Source organism: Oryx dammah, unplaced genomic scaffold, assembly GCF_014754425.2.
Source record: "Oryx dammah isolate SB20612 unplaced genomic scaffold, SCBI_Odam_1.1 HiC_scaffold_15, whole genome shotgun sequence".
In the NCBI taxonomy this organism is placed as follows: domain Eukaryota; kingdom Metazoa; phylum Chordata; class Mammalia; order Artiodactyla; family Bovidae; genus Oryx; species Oryx dammah.
The window spans coordinates 37,007,240-37,026,649 of NW_024070199.1; the positions used below are offsets into that span (position 1 = coordinate 37,007,240).

The following is a 19,410-nucleotide window of genomic DNA, read 5'->3' on the forward strand; positions in this document are numbered from 1 at the left end:
ATGTACAAACTGGTTTGAGGAACCAGAGATCAATTTGCCAGTATCCATTGGATCATAGAGAAATCAAGGGAATCCAAGAAAATATTTCCATCTGTTTAACTGACTATGATAAAGCCTTTCACTGTGTGGACCACAAATGAGAGTACCTGATCACCTTACCTGTCTCCTGAAAAGTCTGTATGTAGCTCAAAAAATGGTCTTAGAATCAGACACAAAACAATTGAAAGATTTAAAGGGGGAAAGAAATGTGACAAGGTGTACATTCTCACTCTGGTTATTTAATTTCTATATAGGATACATCATTCAATATGCTGGAATGCATAAATCCCAAGCTGGAATAAAGATTGCTTGGAGAAATATCAACATCCATGGATATGAAGATGACATTGCCCTAATAGCAGAAAGCAAAGAAGAACTAAAGTGCCTCTTGGTGAGGAGAGGATATTAAAAAACTGGCTTAAAACATAAACATTCAAACAACTATTCACAAAGTTATAGTCAACATTCATGGCATCTGATCCCACCACATCATGGCATACAGATGATGGAAAAGTGGAAACAGTGGCAGATTTTATTTTCTTGGGATCCAAAACCACTATGGACCTTGACTGCAGCCACAAAATCAAAACACACTTGCTCCTTGGAAGGAAGAAAGGCCATGAAACACCGGCACAGTGTATTAAAAAGAAGAGACTCACTTTGCTACAGAGGTCTGTAGTGTCAAAGTTATGACTTTTCCAGTAATCATGTACAGATGTGCAATCTGGACCATAAGAAATGGTGAATGCCAAAGAACTGAGCTTTTGAACTGTGGTTCTTGAGAAGATTCCTGAGAGTCTTGTATACAACAAGGAGATCAAACGAGTCAATCTGAAAGGAAATCAACATGTGACCACTGCTGACTCAGCTGAAGCATCTACTGAGGGCCTCCAGGTGGAAAGGATGGATGCTTCCACTGAAAAAGTGCCTAACCATGGCAGCTCCAAGCAAAAAGTTTATAGCTCCACCCCTGGAGGAAGCTCAGAAAGGCTGAAGGCTCTGTGTAACCTGGTTCCCTGATACATGTGTTGCATTCTCCCCAGCACCATTGGAGGCAAAGAAGGGGCATTCTGGGCCCTGGAGGAGGGGGGATGGCTCAGGGATCCACTGGGGCCACCACTTACCAAGTAGGACTGGAAAGGACAGAGTAGGCATATGTGGCAGATAACTGGTGACTGGGGTGTGGGAAAGAGAGGAAATCATCTCTGCATGAAGTACCTCACCCAAAATCCCCTAGAGGAGAAGCCCAGTAATAAGATCATTTGAGATGGGAAAAAGAGAGTCTATCTCATTATCCCTTATAATTCCTCTGAATGAGGAGGTGGTGGAGTTGTTAGGTCATCACAAACTCTTCCATGGCCTAGACCATAAGCCAGTTGCTATCCTTGAGGCTGCCTCTCCCCAGCTTCAGTCATGTAGTTCTGGAGTAAACTGACAATCATGTGTGCTGCTGAGTCAGGGCCAAAGACCATGTAAAGCCAGTCATAAGACCACATGTCCCTACCAGGATGGTTGATCTAGGGCTGTACATGTGATCAGAGGTGGGTCATTCAGAGAACACACTTGAACTCTGAAATCTGCTATCTTCTTTCCTTACTAGGTGATGCCTTCAGGATTTAAAACCATAGGGCAGGTAGCTTGAACTCCCTAACTATTTGGAGAAACCTTAAGGAAAAATGCTGCCAGGCTAAGACCATCAAAGTAGACTGAAGGGAAAGAGTGAAGATGAGAGAGAATTGATGACTTCTGATTTCTTGGGTCTAGTCACTGAGATCTTTGTATTTGCTCTGATTCTTGTTTCCTGGATTCCCAGAATCATTTCAATGAGTCTCCCTTTTCCTTGAAGCCAGCTGGAGTAGGGCTTCTCTCAATTTTGATTCAGACATGGTTCTAGATCCTTCACTCCCAGACACAAACAGAGGCAACTATTTGTTTCAGCACCATTAAGAGTGAAACTCTTTATTCTTTACTGAGAATAGGGTGTACAGACCACCAAATACAGTTCACCAGCATCCTGGGCAGGAGTGCCCAAAGTGTGACTGAGTTTGTGTTGAGTGGCTTTACTCATTCCTGAAGCACTCCAAGCATTTACACTGCCAGTGCCAGGCCAATTCTGTCATTTCCTCGATCAAAAACCGAGAAATACACCCTCAGAAAGTCATCACCCAGGAACCAGATCTCTGTAGATGAACTCAATTGGTTCCCTCTAAAGGTGGTATAGCAGCAGCCTCTAGAATCCTGGGGGTATCAGAGACACACACCAGTCAGCATGAGCCCTTACCGGTGACTTCCCCCAATATCCAGACCCAGCACAATTCTTTGCTTTATTTCCCTCTTTTGTTAAGTATCAAGGGGTTTTCTCAGTAGCAGGGGATGTGAGAGTTCATCCAAAATCAAAGAGGGCCAAGACATGAGGTTGTCATGAGGAAGGGTGTGGTGAGAGGAGGAGTGGGAGATGGGAAACAGAGGAATGAAAAACAGCAAAGTCCTACTGTAGAGCATAAAGAAATACATTCACTATTCAGCCATAAATCACATGAAAAATAATAAGAAAGAAATATTTTTTTTATGTGTATAACTGAGTCACATTGTTGTGCAGCAGAACTTAATGAAACGCTGAAGATTAGCTGCCAGGGTCCAGTCCCAGTAGATCCAGGGAAATTCGAAGCGTGGACGGTGTAGGCAAGGAGAAACTTATTTATTTATTTATTTAGAAATATAGGATTAGATTAGGAAGAAATAGTGTAGTAGGAAAATTAAGTGAAGAAAGAAGGCTGAATAACTTGGTTTATGTGGGAAGCCAATAAAGTTCCAGACAAGGAGCTTGCACCATCTACGTTAGGCCACTGGCGTCCTCTTGAATATCAGGGGTGCCCTGCCTTGGGCTCCCCCTTGTGTGGATCTTAAAAGCTGGGACAAGTAAGTAGACATGGTGAGCCTCCATGCCCCAGATGGGAATTCAGCCAGAAATTAGAGAGGAGACATGGGGGAAACCAGTCCAGCGACTGGCCCATCCTCTATTGTTCAGAGGGCCTTTTATACTTTTTGATTATACATAGAGATCAATGGGTAACACAAAGTTATGCAACGTTAGCAGCCCAGACTCTCATCAAAACCAGTCTTTTCTCTCTGCATACCTAGTTGTATAGACAAGTCTTAGGTAATTTACATCATCTTCTGGCCAAAAGGGCCAATTAACATTTTACAGCCTTTTTTCTGATAAGGGTTTGTCAACCAGAAGACTTATTTGTGTTGATCTTCCCAAAGTCTGGTGCCACTCTCTGAAAGCACTAAATAAAGTTACATTCGTACATAGCAAGGACACAAGAGGAGTGCAGTGATATATAACAAAGAGAAAAGTAATTAACTCAAAAGTCTAGTGTTGCTAACATCAAAACTATTATATATCTTTTTCCATATCCCCTTTACATTGATTAACGTCCTCCCAGGTGCCTAAAGAATAAAGAATATGGAGGCCTGGCGGCAATCATTGAGTCAACAGTGAAAACCCATCACCAATATGATTTTTAGCTCTTTAGAAAAGGCTCTGTATCTTTAAGATGCTTTAAGCTTTGTGCCTCTCACGGTTGGGGGGCTGTAAGCAATTCACAAGCTGTAAGAGGTCCGGGGGACCTGTTAGGCAAACTAGAGAACTATCAGAGGGGGTTTAACTGAAACATCCCTTTCAAATGCAGAAGACTAAAGCCCTGATTTGACTTTTTCCAGAGAATATCAGAAGAGCAGAGTGCAAAAGCCGGCAGACTTTTGGGTTTTGGGGTATGTGCTCAGGAAATTCCAGGGGGAACTCCTGAAGCCTAATCACATCCTTGCGTTTTGTCAGGCTTCCTTCCTCATGACCTTGTCACAGGCGGGATTCCTCACGCTGGCTCCCAGCAATTAGCCACACTTCAATATAATTATTTAGAAAAGAACAAGAGAGTCCATAGTTCCCATCACTCCCTGTTTCTTTTCTTCTGACTCCTACTCCTTGTTTTCTCTGCAGAGAATGTTGGTTCTCCTCCTGTGCCCTCACAATCCATACTTTATTTAAAAACTTTATTTTGTACTGGAGTATAGCTGATTAACAATATTCTGAGTTTCAGGTGGACAGTAAAGGGACTCAACCATATGTATCCAGGTATCCTGGTCCCAAGGGCACCCCTCCAAGCCAGGCTGTCATATAACTGAGCGGAGTTCCCTGTGCTACAAAGTATGTCTTTGTTGGTTATCCATCTTAAATAGAGCAGTGCCCACAACACGACTTAACTCAGGAACTCTGGGAAGCCTCCTTTGGCCCACACTCACCCTCTTTGGCCAGCCCAGGCTTGGGTGGGTAATGTACTCTGGTTCCTCATCCCCATTGGTCAGTCCCTAGCCCTCATCACCCCTGTAAGTCCCCAGTGTCCCAGTGCAGAACACCTTTAGATGCCTTTTGCATGGAATCCAGTGCACTTTTGCCTAGAACCAAGCAACCCTCCATTTGGCTCAATGAGTTTGTGGTTTTAGAATTCCTGAAATTCCCTCTCTTCCTCAAAGTCTTCTTTGAGCCCATCAGCCTGCTCTGAACTCTCACAGGGAGCTGACATGAAGCCTCCACCCTATGCCGGGGCTGAGCAGTCTCTCTGCACCCTTTATTCACCTTAGTATCCAACCTCCTCACAGAGGGGTCTGGTACCTCAACTCACAATGGAGGCACCTTGCTGGAACAGTGAGAAGATGCAGCCGAGAACTAGGCTGACCATGTAATTTATCATCCAAACCAGGAAAAGTTTGAGAAGGGAATGGAGACTGTTAACTTATGCTGGGTCATCATACTGGGACTGTCCCCAGGCATTCTCCTTGTAACGTGGCCTATTTCAGGGACTGCTAGAGCTGAATTTCGTGTTCATGCACCTATGGGTTCAGATTGAATTAAAGTTCTTTGAAGACTGAAGACCTTAGTATTCCTCTCTCCTTGTGACTCCCACCATGCCATAAGTTGTGGCTTCTCCACATTTATTTCAGGAAGATCAGTGCCCCACAGAGCCCTTACTTCTCAAGTGATTGGTTTTGTGGGAGCCCAAGCACAGGGCTCAGCAGCATCTACAATGGTGTTACATGGCCTCCAATGCGTGCCCTCCTCCCAGCAGCAGCCCAAGGGTTCCTGCAAGCTCCAGTTTGAGAACCAACTCTCAGTATTGTCCCCTCACTTTGAGGATGTAGGCTCGACCTGGCCCTGGGTACTTAATGCTGTTGATGGTGAAGATAATAGAGGGCAGGGTATTGACCACAGAACATGAAACATAGTGCTGTTAGAGAGGGTGAGATGTTGGCCCTGGAGATCTTTGTTGTTTGTGGAGACTGGGAGTAATCCTGGGGCATGGCTCTTCACTTGAGAACCCCGTGGCCTGGTGCCAATGAGCTTCTGGATGTTATTGACCAGTCTTCTTGGGCCCATGATATCTGATGTCCCGGTGTCCACAAAGGCCTTGCAGCCGTCAGAACAAGCAAAATCCTTTCTGTTCATAAAGATGCTGAGAGACAGTGGAAGAAAGTGGGCATTTCCCCAGAGTTGCCCCCTTCCAGACTGTCTCATAAACAGCCCTTCATCTCTTGCCCTCCTTTCCTTTACTCTCGACATTGCACCTTTCTTGACATCCTTAAATGCAGTACTTGAATACACAGTACTTGAATACACAAGGATCTTTTCTACCTTGACACAAGCTGGTCTTCCTTCCTAGAAGATTCTACTCCACTTTGACTAGCAAATTTCTTCTCATCTTCCAGATTCCACCTTAATTGTATTGTTTTTGGGAAGTCTTTCCCTTGGTGTTTATCAGTCTCCTATCTTGGTCACTCTTTGTAGACCCTTCCTTATGTCTGCTGCTGCTGCTGCTGCTAACTCACTTCAGTAGTGTCTGACTCTGCTTGACTTCATAGAGTAGAGCCCACCAGGCTCCACAGTTCCTGGGATTTTCCAGGCAAATTATTGGAGTGGGTTGTCATTGCCTTCTCCTCCTCATGTCTAGCATGTACCAAAGTCACAATTCACTATGTGGGCAAGTCACTTCATGTACATCTGCCTTCTTAGATGTGAGGGCGAGTTTTATTCTCTTTGGCTCCCTAAAGTGCCTAGAACACAGTGGACTCCCAATGCTTGTCTGCTCAACTAGTGAATGAAGACTGAAAAAATAATAAGGAACATCCAGAGAGCTGCATCTGATGGGGAACAAATAACAGGTCTCACACAGGGTGAAGATGGAGATTTGCAGGGGTAGCAGATTCTCATAGTAGGGGGATAGAGGGGCTCCTCTGGGAGAGGGTGTCTCCTAGCACTGCTCCTACAACCAGTTCAGACCCTGAGACCCTGGCCAGGAAATACATGACTAGCCCAAAGAAACTCCAAAGGATAGGTTAGCTTTTGTCTGAGGGCATCACACAGAATCCTATCAATTATGCTCCGTCCTCAAGTCACTCCTGGATCCCACCTTCCTGACTCTGTTTTATAGCCCCTGTCCCACTATGTGCCGAAGAACATGTGGTGACCTTTTTGTTAGTTGCTTTCACATCTTAAGACTGCAGCCAACCTCTCTCCACTGCTGGGTAGCTGCTCCCTAAGTAGATCAGTTTTTCCCATTTTATCAGGATCGTCCCTGTTTTGAAAATGACATTTATGTGTACTGAGAACCTCCTATGTCCTAGGTAGCCCTGGACAGTCAGTCATCTTACCATAACTCTGTTCAGGCTGGTGAAATTCTCCCTGATTCTCTATTCACTCCACTGTAGAGTCCTCTAACCATGCTCCCCACCTCAAAGGGCAGTGGATGCAGCTCTCTCCCAGCTGCACAGACTTTTCTGGACCGTTTTAGGATGCTGGTCAGAGCCTTGCTCAGAAGGCCTGGGGATTATGAACCCATGGCTTGTTTGTGCATCTATGTGCTTGTGTGTTTGTTTGTATGTGTATTTCTATGTGTCTCTGCGTGTGCTTGTGTGTCTCTGACTAACTATGCATGTTTATATGTATCTCTGTGTAGGTTTCTGCTCGTGTGTTTACATGTGTCTGTGTGTCTGTCCTTGTCATTGTGGGTTGTGTATATGTCTGTGTGACTATGTGTCTGAGAATGCATTTGTGTGTGTCTGCCTGTGTCCATGTACAGTATTGGGAGTGTCACTTGGGCTGTCCCTCAGAGGGAGAGGCTTGCCCATCCTTGTGTACACTCCAGTCACCTGCTTCGATCAATGGTATCCAGTTGAGCTCTCCCTCATAGTAGCGGTGGTCCACCCCACCAAACATCACTACACTACCCTCCTGCTCATTTCTGTAGAGAGAAGAGGATGGGGGGGATCCTTGGAGGACAGTAACAACAGGACTGTCTGAGAGCTGTGCTTGTCCATCCATCAAGGCCCTAATAAGATCCCCATGTACAGATGCAGAAATCGAGTCTAGGAGAGATTGAGTTCCAGACCGAGGTCTGTTACTGGCTATTGAGTGGCATAGAAGAGGTTAGAAGCTGAATCACTTGGCTGGGCTCCACCCACTATGTCTTCTGAAGACACCCTAGACCTCCAGCAACCTGAGTGCTCAGACACCCTCAGAGGACATGGTACTGAAGTGTTTTGGTTTCTCCTTGTCCACCTTGTCATTTTTCAGAAAAATCAAGGCCTGGGTGTTCTAACGGTGTGGGTTCAGTTCACGAAGCATTGGTTCCACTGGCCTGTGAACTCTACTGTCCAAAGGGCCCCACACTCAGAAGGGGCCCCACACTCAGAAGGGACCCCACCTCTGCTCTCCCTGTCTTGAAATGCCTAACATTTCTTGAACAAGGGGTCCCACACTTTTGTGTCCCACACTTTCATTTCTCACTGGCTCCCACAAATTGGGTAGCTGGTCCTGGGCTCCTAGTAGAATGCTAACAAGGAAGGAAAAATATCCATCATCCTTCTCCTTCCTTCCTTATCAAATTCGTAAGCAAATCCTAATGCCTTTTCCTTCAACTTCTTTTCTGTTGCCTTCCATTAAACTTCCTCCTCGCTCACCCTCTTAGACCATGTTACTGGTCTTGAGCCCAGGAGTGTTCAGTGTTCTTAAAGTTGTTTCAAATCTCTGTAATGCACAATTAATTTGTTCCCACAGTCTTTTCATTCCTATTTTCCATGTCTCTATTTAACATACTCAATATTCTTCAGCCTTATGACTATAAAGATTATTATTCTAGGAAGCATTTTAATGCCCTTCCCTTCTAATTATGTAATGTATACTTTAACTCTGCTTTTACTAATTGATGTTTCCCTCATTACGGATATTTTATTGCTTCTTTACACATTGTATTTTTTTCTTTTTAAATTTATATATTTATCTTAATTAGAGGATAATTACTTTACAATATTATTATTATTATTATTAGGTTTTTTTTAGTTTAAATACTAAGGAAATAAGTAAAGAATGATAATGGATACACTGTATTGTTCTCCACATTCTGGTCAGGAAACTGAAGTTCAGAGAGGTTAAATAACCTATCCAAAGGCCCTCAGCTAGGGAGTGGCAAGCCCCAATATGTGCTAGGGCAGCATAACACCAGAGTTTATCCTTTTAACGTGTACAATGTTCTTCCTTAAAAAAAAAAAAAATTTGTTTATTTTAGTTGGAGGCTAATTACTTTGCAATATTGTATTGGTTTTGCCATACCTCAACATGAATATGCCACGATGTACACGTCTTCCCCATCCTGAACACCCCTCCCAACTCCCTCCCTGTACCATCCCTCTAGGTCATCCCAGTGCACCAGTCCCAAGCATCCTGTATCCTGCATCAAACCTGGACTGGTGATTCATTTCTTATATGATATTATACATTTTTCAATGCCATTCTCCCAAATCATCCCACCCTCTACCTCTCCCACAGAGTCCAAAAGACTGTTCTATATATCTATGTCTCTTTTGCTGTCTCGCATACAGGGTTATAGCTCTTTTCAGATGATCTAAGGCTAATTTGTTTATTATTATCTTTTAATATAAATTTATTTTAATTGGAGGTTAATTACTTTACAATATTGTATTGGCTTTGCCATACATACATCAACAGGAAGCTGCCACAGGTATAAGTAACTTAGATGTCCATCAGCAGATGAATGCATAAGAAAGCTGTGGTACATATACACAATGGAATTTTACTCAGCCATTAAGAAGAGTTCATTTGAATTGGTTCTAATGAGGTGGATGAAATTGGAGCCTATTATACAGAGTGAAGTAAGCCAGAAAGAAAAAACACCAATACAGTATACTAACACATATATAGAGAATTTAGAAAGATGGCAATGATAACCCTGTATGCGAGACAGCAAAAGAGACAGAGATATATAGAATAGGCTTTTGGACTCTGTGGGAGAGGGAAAGGGTGGGATGATTTGGGAGAATGGCATTGAACATGTATAATATCATATGTGAAACGAATCACCAGTCCAAGTTTAATGCATGATACTGGATGTTTGGGGCTGGTGCACTGGAACACGTGTATTGGTGTTTTTCTTTCTGGCTTACTTCACTCTGTATAATAGGCTCCAGTTTCATCCACCTCATTAGAACTAATTCAAATGTATTCTTTTTAATGGCTGAGATGTCCATCAGCAGATTAATGGATAAGAAAGCTGCATTACATATACACACTGGAGTATTACTTTACAATATTTTGATTGACCTAGGACAAATATTTTCACAATTCATATGGAAATTTTAAATTGGATATTGGATATGGCAATTTTTACCCTTTGGATGCTGGATATTCTTAATTTTTAAAAATTATTCATGGCACTCCTTGGAGACACTGTTAATTTCATGGAAACAATTGTATTTTTTGAAGGCTTGCTGTTCAGGTTTTTAGTTGATATAAGACCTGCCTTTAGATCAGGTTTATTATTCCCCACTAATAAGGCAATATTGTCTTCATGGCCATACTGATGTCATGGGAATTATGAATAATTTCCATGCTGGTGGGTGGGGACACCATTAGACTTGATGCAGTTTGAGACTCAAGGATTATTCCCTATAATCCTGACCAGTACTATTAACTCTCTGCTCTAAACTGGAAGGGTATTACCTGTACACTCCCACAGTTCTCTGTATGTAGCTTTCTCCTGTGAACTCTAAATAGAGTCTTAAATCTTTCTTTTTGGGAGACCGTTTGTCTCTGCCTAGATAGCCGTTCAATGTATGTGTTGGAAACTATTTCTAGAGGTGGGGCAATTGTAGAATTCACCTTCCTTGCTCCCTGCCTCAGGAATTAATTCTCTGCTGCCTGACATTTGATGTAAAAAACTGCTTTTTCATTTATCTCTTCTATTTTCAAGTTGTTTGAGACAGGAGTGTAAATGTGTCCTTTGCTCCTCTATGTCTAGCAAAATGAAGGTGTCCCTGCAATCAGAACTCACTGAATGCCTGGTGAATGTTAGGCAGTGACTTCTGTGCATGGGTGCAGACTACTAGGGATATGGGGCTTTGGGGAACCCCGTCTTGCTGGAGAAACATGACAGTTACAAATAGCATTTGCTACGGGTATGTTCAGTTCAGTTCAGTTCAGTCGCTCAGTCATGTCTGACTCTTTGCAACCCCATGGTCTGCAGCACGCCAAGCATCCCTGTCCATCACAAAATCCCGGAGTTCACTCAGACTCACGCCCATCGAGTGCTCATGCTCTCTTATCATCTCATGCTCTCTTATCATCTTCTCCTCCTGCCTTCAATCTGTCTCAGTAATAGGGCCTTTTCTAATGAGTAAGTTCTTCACATCAGTTGGCCAAAGTATTGGAGTTTCAGCATCTGTCCTTCCAATGAATATTCAGGATTGATTTCCTTTAGCATGGACTTGTTGGATCTCCTTGTAGTCCAAGGGACTCTCAAGAGTCTTGTCCAACACCACAGTTCAAAATCTTCAATTCTTCATTACTCACCATTCTTTATGCTCCAACTGTCACATCAATACATGACAACTGGAAAAATAGCTTTGATTATACTGAACTTTTTTTTAGCAAAGTAATGTCTTTGCTTTTAAAAATGTTGCTAGGCTTGTCATAACTTTACATCAAACAAGCAAGCACCTTTTAATTTCATGGCTGCAGTCATCATCTGCAGTGATTTTGGAGCCCCTAAAAATAAAGCCTCTCACTGTTTCTATTGTTTCTCCATCTATTTGCCATGAAGTGATGGGACGAAATGCCATGATCTTCATTTTTTTAATGTTGAATTTAAGCCAGATGTTTCACTCTCCCCTTTCACTTTCATCAAGAGGCTCTTTAGTTTCTCTTCACATTCTGCCATGAGAGTGGTGTCTTCTGCATATCTGAGGTTATTGATATTTCTCCCAGCAACCGTGATTCCAGATTGTGCTTCATCCAGTTGGACATTTAGCATGTTGTACTCAAAATATAATTTAAATAAGCAGGGTGACAATATACAGCCTTTAATTACTTCTTTCCTGATTTGGAACAAGTCTGCTGTTCCATGCTCAATTCTAACTATTGCTTCTTGACCTGAATACAGATATCTCAGAAGGCAAGCAAGATGGTCTGGTATGCCAATCTCAGTAAGTTTTCCACAGTTTGTTGTGATCCACAATGTCAAAGGCTTTTACGTGGTCAATAAAGCAGAAGTAGGTATATTTCTGGAATTCTGTTGCTTTTTCTATGATCCAACCAATGATGGCAATTTGATCTCTGGTCCCTCTTCCTTTTCTAAATCCAGCTTGAACATATGAAAATTCACAGTTCATGTACTGTTGAAGACTTGCTTGGAGAAATTACTTTGGTAGCATGTGAGATGAGTGCAAGTGTGTGGTAGTTGAACATTCTTTGAAATCGCCTTTCTTTGGGATTGCAATGAAAACAACCTTTCTAATCCTGTGGCCACTGCTGAGTTTTCCAAAATTGCTAGTGTATTAAGTGCAGCACTTTAACAGCATCATCTTTTAGGATGTGAAATAGCTCAACTGCAATTCCATCACAACCACTAGCTTTACTCATAGTGATGCTTCCTAAGGCCCTCTTGACTTCACATTTCAGGATGTCTAGCTCTAGTTGAGTGATCACACCATTGTGGTTATCTGGGTCATTAATATCCTTTTTGTATAGTTCTTCTATATATTCTTTCAACCTCCTTTTAATATATTCTGCTTCTTTTAGGTCCATGCCATTTCTCTCTTTTATTTGGCGCATGTTTGCATGAAACCATCCTTCCCTACCTCTAATTTTCTTGAGCAGATCTTTGGTCTTTTCCATTTTATTGTTTTCCTCTATATCTTTGCACTTATCACTTAGGAAGGCTTTTTTTTTTTTTTTTAATCTCCTCTTGCTATCTTTGGAACTCTGCATTCAGGTTGTTATTTGTTTTGTTTCCCTTTTGTCTTTTGCTTCTCTTCTTTTTTACATTATTTCCAAGGCATTCTCCCAGAACCATTTTGCTTTTTTGCATTTCATTTTCTTGGGGATGGTCTTGATGAGGTACGTATATTTCAAAAAACGAAGATCGCTGCATCCAGTTTCATTATTTCATGGCAAATACATGGAGAAACAATGAAAGCAGTGACATAGTTTATTTTCCTGGGCTCCAAAATAACTGCAGATAGTGACTGCAGCTGTGGGGGGAGGGGGAAAACGACACTTGGTCCTTGGAAGAAAAGCTATGAAAAACCTTGACAGAATACTAAAAAGCATAGGCATTACTTTACCAGCAAAGATCTGTACAGTCAAAGCTATGGTTTTTCCAGAAGTTGTGAGTGGATGTGAGAGTTGGAACATAAAGAAAGCTGAGCACCAAAGAATTGATGCTTTTGCACTGTGTGCTGGAAAGAGTCTTGAGAGTCCCTTGGACTGCAAGGAGATCCAATCAGTCCATCTTAGAGGAAATCAGTCTTGAATATTCATTGGAAGGACCAATGCTGAAGGTGAACCTCTATTGTTTTGGCCAACTGATGGTTAGAACTGACTCATTATAAAAGACCCTGATGGTGGGAAAGATTAAAAGCAGGAGGCAAAGGGGAAGACAGAAGACAAAATTGTTGGGTGGCATCATCAACTTGATGAACATGAGTTTGAGCAAGCTCTGGGAATTTGTGATGGACAGGGAAGCCTGGCATGTTGCACTCCATGATATAGAAAAGAGTGGACATGACCGAGAGATTGAACTGAACTGATGTACAGAGCACAATCAGGGAGCAGGCAGAAGTCTTTAAGGAAGGAGGAAGGAACAATTCCTGGATATCTGACAATTTTGGGTCAGCAGGATATTTTAAGCTGGAGAAGCTGTAGGGAAGCAATTCTATGCCAGGTGGAGAGAATGGTAAGAGAAAGGCAGGGTGGCAGTGCTGGGATTTCCCAGAGGACCAGATCCTATTTCTATTCAACTTTATCAATGTTCAATATTGTTAGGTTGGAAACATGAGTTTTGTTTTGGAAGTGGTAGAGTAATATTCAATGGAAGGACTGATGATGAAGATGAAGCTCCAACACTTAGGACAATGATGTTAAGACCCAGCTCTTTGAAAGAGACTCTGATGCTGGGAAAGATTGTTGGCAGAAGGAGAGAGATGAGAATATGAGATGGCATCACCTACTCAAAGGACATGAGTTTGAAGAAGCTACATGAAATAGTGAAAGACAGGGAGGCCTGTTTTGTTGCCGAACATGTAATCACAAAGAGTCAGACATGGCTTAGTAACTGAATGATACCAGAGGACACAGGGACATATGAAGGTTCTGGTCTTGGTTGGAATGGAGAAAGATTTAGTTGGAAGCAGAGGCTTCCCATCCTCTGGTACAGGTCCTTGAATCCAAGGCAAGGAGCACAAGATTTGAATGTTACCAAAAATTGTTTTCTAAAAATCAAAAAACTGTTTTCTGCAGGAGAGAGAGCTTTGACTGAGTTTGTTCTCTAGATTTTACTGAGGGATGTCGAAGGGATCTGGAGTGGGCTGAGTCTGCAAGAACCAGGTGACCGGCTGCTGGAGAGCGAGGCTTGTGGTAGACATCAGGCACTAAGTGCAAAACGGATCCAGAAAAAGTGTCCTTTCTGGAGTGCACATGCCAGTTTATCACATTGTTTCAGAAGATCACTTAAAAGTTGTTTTGGGGCAAGCAAGAAATGGATGGGTGGTATGCTTTTATCAATTCCTGTGGGTAATTAGATGACTAAATGTCTGGTTACTTCATTGCATGGTTGGAATCATACTTGGGAAAGAAAACTAGATCAAGTCCACAAATATTTGGTCATTAAACAGCAAGCATAGGAAGGTTTCTAGGGCAACTGTACGGAATTTGAACATGAGGGGCCAAATGGGGACAGTTTCATTTAACAGGCTGAGATTGGACTGTACAGGTTGCCATAGCTGTTGCTATGACAAGTAGCCATAACAGCTACTTCTTGCTACGCTGGAGATGTGGAAACCAAAAAGAGACCAACAGCCTTACAACTCTCCTTGCAGTGTGATTTCAGGTTAAAAGTAGTTGACAAGGAAAGGCTGACTGGTAAGCCTGGGAAGGGAGCAATCTGAGCCAGTAATGATTAGCTCTTGTTGGGGCCCAGAAAACAGAAGCATTGGCTCAGTCAGAGTTCTGGGTCAGGTGCAGAGATAGATGTCATTTGGATTGGATCAGTATTTAGCATTGAGGATGGCAGCCATAACCTCTAAACAGAAGGTTTCCACCTCCTCACCTGGCAAAATAATTCATACTTTTTCCAGACTCAGGAGCCAAGTAAGGCCTCTCAGGGCCACTTCTTCTTAGCAGGCACACATGCATCTAGAGGTGGAATTATCATCATGGTGCCCTTTGACCAGATAAGAAAACTGAGGTTAAGGGACTTGATCAATGTCACACAGCTAAGCACATGAAAAGCCAAGCACAAACCCAGGGTAATAGTCTTCAAGTTGTGTGTTTTTGCTCCACACCGATTGGGAGTGGTGGGTGGTGATCTAGCAACAATGCTTAAGCAGAAGTAAGCAGTATTTAGCCTTTAATTGAAGTAAGTAAGGAAAACCAGTAGAACATTCATCTATGACTTAAATCAAATTCCTTATGATTTTATAGTGGAGATGAAAAATAGATTCAAGGGATTAGGTGGAAACCTGAAGATCTATGGATGGAGGTTTGTAACATTTTACAGGAGGTGGTCACCAAAACCATCCCCAAGAAAAGCAAATGTGAGAAGGAAAAGGGGTTGCCTGAGGAGGCATTAAAAACAGCTGAGAAAATAAGAGAAGTGAAAGGCAAAGGAAAAAGGGAAAGATATACTGAATGGAATGCAGACTTCCAGAGAATAGCGAGGAGAGATAAGAATGTCTTCATAAGTGAACACTGCAAGAATTAGAGGAAAATAATAGAATTGTAAAGAGTATAGATCGCTTCAGAAAAATTGGAGTTACCAGATGAGCACTTTATGCAAGGATGGGCTCAATAAAGGTAAGAAAATTCAGAGACTTAACAGAAGCAGATGAGATTAAGAAGAGGCGGCAAGAACGCACAGCAAAACTGTAGAAAAATGGTCAGAGAGACCAGGATAGGGACGATGCTTGTGTCACTCATGTAAAGCCAGATATACTGGAGTAAGAAGTCAAGTGGGCATTCTGACTAAGCCGATGCTTCTGTTTTCTGGGCCCCAACAAGAGCTAATCATTACTGGCTCAGATGTCTCCCTTCCCAGGCTTACCAGTAAACCTTTCCTTGTCAACTACTTTTAACCTGAAAGCACACTGCAAGGAGAGTTGTAAGGCTGTTGGTCTCTTTTTGGTTTCTACATCTCCAAACAATGATAGGAGAGGTGATGGAATTCCAGCTGAGCTATTTAAAAATCCTGAAGAATGAGGCTGTAAAAGTGCTGCATTCAATATGTCAGCAAATTTGGAAAACTCAGCAGTGGCCACAGTGCTGGGAAAGTGCCGGAAGCCAGTGTGAGGAATCCCGCCAGTGACAAGGTCATGAGGGAGGAAGCTGACATATGCAAGGCCATGATTCAGACTTCAGAGTTCCCCCTGGCATTTCCTGAGCATCCACTCCCCAAAATAAAAATCTGCCAGCTTTTGTACTCCGCTTTTCCTCTTTTCTGATATTCTCTGGAAAAAAGTCAACTCAGGGCTTTAGTCTTCTGCATTTGAAAGGGATGTTTCAGTTAACCCCCTCTGATTGCTCTTTAGATTGCCTAACAGGTTCCCCGGACCTCTTACAGCTTGTGAATTGCTTGCAGCCCCCAACTGTGAGAGGCACAAAGCTTAAAAGCATCTTAAAGATACAGAGCCTTTTCTAAAGAGTTAAAAATTATATTGGTGATGGGATTTCACTGTTGACTCAATGATTCCTGCCAGGCCTCCATATTATTTATCTTTTAGGCACCTGGGGGGATATTAATCAATGTAAAGGGGATATGGAAAAAGATATATAGTAGTTCTGAAGTTAGCAACACTAGACTTTTGAGTTAATTACTTCTCTTTGCACTCCTCTTGTGTCCTTGCTATGTAAGAATGTAACTTTATTTAGTGCTTTCTGAGAGTGGCACCAGACTTTGGGAAGATCAATACAAATAAGTCTTCTGGTTGATAAACCCTTATCAGAAAAAAGGCTGTAAAATGTTAATTGGCCCTTTTTGGCCAGAAGATGATGTAAATCACCTAAGACTTGTGTATACAATTAGGTATGCAGAGAGAAAAGCCTGGTTTTGATAAGAGTCTGGACTGCTAACATTGCATAACTTTGTATTACCCATTGATCTCTATGTACAATCTAAAAGGTATCTAAGGCCTTCTAAACAAAAGGAGCGGGAGCCAGTCACTGGACTGGTTTCCCCCGTGTCTCTCTCTCTTTTTTCCTCCCTCTCCTCTTTACTTTAATTTCAGGCTGAATTCCCATCTGGGGCACGGAGGCTCACCAAGTCTACTTACTTGCCCTGGCTGTTAAGACCGGCGCAAAAGGGAGCCTAAGGCAAGGCACCCTTAGATTTTCAAGAGAGCGCCGGTGGCCCAATGTAGATGGTGTAAATTCCTTGTCTGGAATTGTATTGGTCTCTCGCGTAATCCAAGTTATTCAGCCGTCTGTTTCCACTTAATCTTCCTACTACACTATTGTTTCTTAATCTAATCTTATATCAATCAATAAATAAGTCTTTCCTCGCCAACGCCGTCCACCCTTTGAATTCCCTGGATCCACCGGGGCTGGACCCCGGCGGGAAAGGTCAATTTTCATTCCAATCCAAAAGAAAGGCAATTCCAAAGAATGTTCAACCTATCATGCAATTGCGCTCATCTCACTTGCTAGCAAAATAATGCTCAATATCTTTCAAGCTAAGCTTCAACACTACATAAACTGAGAACTTCCAGATGTACAAACTGGTTTGAGGAGCCAGAGATCAAATTGGCAACGTCCATTGGATCATAGAGAAAGCAAGGGAATCCCAGAAACCATTTCTGTCTGCTTCACTGTCTATGCTAAAGCCTTTCACTGTATGGACCACAACAAACTGTGGAAAACTCTTAAGGAAATGGGAGTACAAGATCACCTTACCAGTTTTCTGAAAAGTCTGTATATAGGTCAAAAAGTGGCGGTTAGAATCATACATGGAATAACTGAAAGATTTAAAACTGGGAAAGCAGTGTGACAAAGTGTACATTCTCACTCTGGTTATTTAACTTCTATATAGGATACATCATTCAATATACTGGACTGCATGAATCCCAAGCTACAATAAAGATTGCTGGGAGAAATATCAACATCCATAGATATGAAGATGACACTACCCTAATGGCAGAAAGCAAAGAAGAACTAAAGAGCCTCTTGATGAGGAGAGGAGATGAGAAAACTGGCTTAAAACTCAACATCCAAAACACGCTTCACAAAAATATACTCAAGATTCTTGGCATCCGGTCCCACCACAGAATGGCATATAGATGAGGGAAAAGTGGAAACAGTGACAGATTTTATTTTCTTGGGCTCCAAAACCACAAAGGACCTTGACTGCAGCCAAAAATTAAAAGACACTTGCTCCTTGGAAGGAAGAAAGGCTATGAAAAACCAGCACAGTGTATTAAAAAAGCAGAGACTCACTTTGCTACAGAGGTCTGTAGTGTCAGTTATGATTTTTCCAGTAATCATGTACAGATGTGTGATCTGGACCATAAGAAAGGGTGAATGCCGAAGAATTAAGCTTTTGAACTGTGGTGTTTGAGAAGATTCTTGAGAGTCCTGTATACAACAAGGAGATCAAACCAGTCAATCTGAAAGGAAATCAACCTGTGACCCCTGCTGACTCAGCTGAGGCATCTACTGAGGGCTTCCAGGTGGAAAGAATGGATTCTTCCACTGCAAAAGAGCCTAATCATGCCAGCTCCAAGCAAATAGTTTGTAGCTCCACTCCTGGAGGAAGCTCACAAAGTCTGAAGGCTCTATGTATCCTGGGTTCCACGATACATGTGTTGCATTCTCCCCAACAGCATTGGAGGCCAAGGAAGGGGCATTCTGGGCCCTGGAGGAGGGGGATGGCTCAGGGATCCACTGGGGCCACCACTTAGCAAGTATGACTGGGAAGGACAGAGCAGACATATGTGGCAGAGAGCTGGTGACTGGGATGTGGGAAAAAGAGGGAACCAGCTCTGCATGAAGTACCTCACCCAACATCTGCTGAAGGAAAAGCCCAGTGATAAGTTTGTCTGAGATAGGATGAAGAGAGTCTATCTCATTTCCCCTTATAATTCCTCTGAATGAGGAGGTGGTGGGGTTGGTGGGTCATCACAAACTCTTCAGTGGCCTAGACCATCTCCCAGTCGCTATCCTTGGGGCTGCCTCTCCCCAGCTTCAGTAATGTAATTCTGAAGGAAATTAACAATCATGTGTGCTGCTGAGTCAGGGCCAAAGACCATGTGAAGCCAGTCATAAGACCCTATGTCACTGCCAGGATGGCTGATCTAGGGCTGTACATGTGAAATGAGGTGGGTGATTCAGAGAGCACCCTTTAACTCTGATGTCTGCAATCTTTTTTCCTTACTAGGTGATGACTTCAGGATTTAAAACCCTAGGGTAGGTAGCTTGAACTCCCCCACTAGGTGTAGAAGCCTTAAGGAAAAAAAAAAGTTGCCGGGCTAAGACCATCAAAGTAGACCGAAGGGAAATAGCGAGGGTGAGAGAGAATTGATGACTTCTGATTTCTTGGCTCCAGTCACTGAGATCTTTGTATTTGCTCTGATTCTTGTATTCTGGATTCCCAGAATCATTTCAATGAGTCTACCCTTTCCTCGAAGCTAGTTGCAGTAGGGCTCCTCTCAATTTTGATTCAGACTTGTTTCTAGATCCTTCACTCCCAGACACAAACAGAGGCAACATTTCTTTCAGCACCATTAAGTGTGAAACCCTTTATTCTTTACTGAGAA

The 19,410-nt window shown here is 42.6% G+C and overlaps 1 pseudogene; it reads right to left on the reverse strand.

The window, feature by feature from the left end:
• Positions 1 to 2,127: 2,127 nt before the first annotated feature.
• On the reverse strand, positions 2,128 to 7,417 carry LOC120874077 (annotated as a pseudogene).
• Positions 7,418 to 19,410: the final 11,993 nt, after the last annotated feature.